The sequence below is a fragment of the Penaeus monodon genome, chromosome 19, assembly GCF_015228065.2.
Source record: "Penaeus monodon isolate SGIC_2016 chromosome 19, NSTDA_Pmon_1, whole genome shotgun sequence".
Lineage (NCBI taxonomy): Eukaryota > Metazoa > Arthropoda > Malacostraca > Decapoda > Penaeidae > Penaeus > Penaeus monodon.
In genome coordinates, this window is record NC_051404.1 from 35,356,065 (window position 1) to 35,356,784 (window position 720).

A 720-nucleotide genomic window follows, 5' to 3' on the forward strand; every position below is an offset into this window, starting at 1 on the left:
GACAACTGCATTCATGCCAAAACAATGTTTTCTTTGAAGACAGACTGTCTGTGAAATCCAAATGAAATACTCTGCAAGACTATACATTGGCCTTTGCTACAGTAATGCTTTTAGTCACAGTGGGTAACCTTTTTGTTATCTGACTTTGCCATTATTGTTCACATGCACAAATCAATTTGAGTAACAGCGAGTGCCATTTCTTTATAAGTCCGTATTGCTTATTTTCCAGTATCTTTGCAGGAATCTATTCAAAACAAATGTCAGAATGGCACTGGCATAACAAAGATACAAAGAGGACATACAATTTATGAATCTAGAAACCCCCTAAAACTGAAAACTGTGATGTCTGTCCACCTCAGTCTTTTTCAAGAACACATTTACTTGATTATTTCTTACTGAGCTTAGTGCCAAGATGGAAACCATGCATGATATATGCTGGAATAACAGAAGCAGACCTTAAGGGAATTTGGTCATTTTTCAAAATCCCTGAATCATAAAGTTTTTTCCCTAGAGTTCTCCAATTATTAAACCTTGAAAAAATTCAGAGAAAGTCATGACACCCTTAGTGCCCAGTCATCAGCTGGCTGAGAGGCAATGATAACTATGTTACTTTCCTTGATTTTTTGCATCAAACTCTCAGACAGCACTGCACTTCTGTGCCACTCCTAGGGTATGTCAATGTCTATGATCTACAGGTTTACATGCTTCAATTCCATCCTG

At 37.4% G+C, this 720-nt stretch overlaps 1 protein-coding gene across 2 annotated transcripts in view; it reads right to left on the minus strand.

Moving 5' to 3' along the window:
* The window catches only part of LOC119585194 (CDK5 and ABL1 enzyme substrate 2-like), a 16,879-nt gene that overhangs the window by 14,871 nt on the left and 1,288 nt on the right, over positions 1-720 (minus strand). The gene's annotated exons all lie outside the window — the stretch shown is intronic.